Genomic DNA, 1,356 nt, shown 5'->3' with positions numbered 1-1,356 from the left:
ACCTCGATCGACCTTATCGAGAGCTTGAGAGCTGCAAGATTAGAAACGATAAGACATAATTATGTATACTATCAAGATTTTGCCTACAATTGAAACAGACTAAAATATATATTTACAATTATTGACGTACCTAATTTTCATTTGACTTCCCACTTTATATAAAGAGAGTTGATATAAATCAAAATTATTTGCTTTGTATGGGTAATTTTGCTTTTCCAATTCAAACGTAATTAAAATTTTTATTTTGTTTTAATAAATAACCAATGCTCATTATTATATATTACATTTCTTATCAAGATAAGTACATTTCTTGTGTGAAGGACAACGATGTCCTTATGTAATATTATTTAAATATTATAAATAATACTAACTATTTTAGAGAATGTGTATATCATATTCATTTAGAACGTATAATTAGCCTCTGAAATATTCACAAAACAAAAATTATAATTAGGCAATTAAAATTTCAATAGTATTACGTTTTTATATCTAAACTACCGAAGTGGGTTACGAAACAATTACCTGCATGATTAATATTTAGTGCACAAACATCGTCAGGGTCGGATGAAGACAAGTGGAGGCCATACGCCATAGCTTAGACCGCTAATAGAAGAGAAGATATAGCTTATTGGCTGGGACTAATTCGTACAAAGACGGGGTTTAAACTTTTTTTTTTGTGGTTAGTATCTTTTTTACTGACATTCTAAAAGTCAAGAAAAAGCTAAGCATATAAAATGCGTTTTATGGCCTTGCTGATTTTTTTTTTTTAAATCTTGTGCGGAAGCAATTTACAGAAAACTTGTTTTTAAAAAATAAGAATAAACAACAAAGCGGTGCCCGAAAAGCTGAGTAGTTTAAAAGTAAAGTTCATTTTTTACTTTTTTTTTTTTTTAGTTTATTCCCTAACTGATCATTTTTGACATACGGGAGAATCATACTAGAGGTAATTGATGTCTGGACACAAAATGGTGGCCGAAAAGCTGAAAAGCCTTAAATATTCACTCAGTACTCAATATCATTAAAACTATTTACTGCGCGATATAAATTAATACGGAGATAACCATAATAAACTATGGAGTGGTGCATTCAACCAGTTTCAATTTGAGTGTTAATATACATATGTACATGTAATAGTTCCTGAGATACTTAATCAAAATTACATTTTTTTTTTCCAAACAACGATAAATCAAAACTTCATTTTGATAAATATCATGGATATACATTACAATCTACTTTGGTCAAATTAGCTAACTTTCATTTTAGGACTTGAAATAGACATCAGTATGTCCAATAGTTCCTGAGATACAGCTTTTCAGAACATCGACATTTTATGAATTTATTTCGGCATATATCTCA

Source organism: Halyomorpha halys, unplaced genomic scaffold (genome assembly GCF_000696795.3).
Source record: "Halyomorpha halys isolate HHAL.00 unplaced genomic scaffold, Hhal_1.1 Scaffold90.1, whole genome shotgun sequence".
Classification (NCBI taxonomy): Eukaryota; Metazoa; Arthropoda; class Insecta; order Hemiptera; family Pentatomidae; genus Halyomorpha; species Halyomorpha halys.
This window is presented reverse-complemented; position numbering follows the sequence as displayed.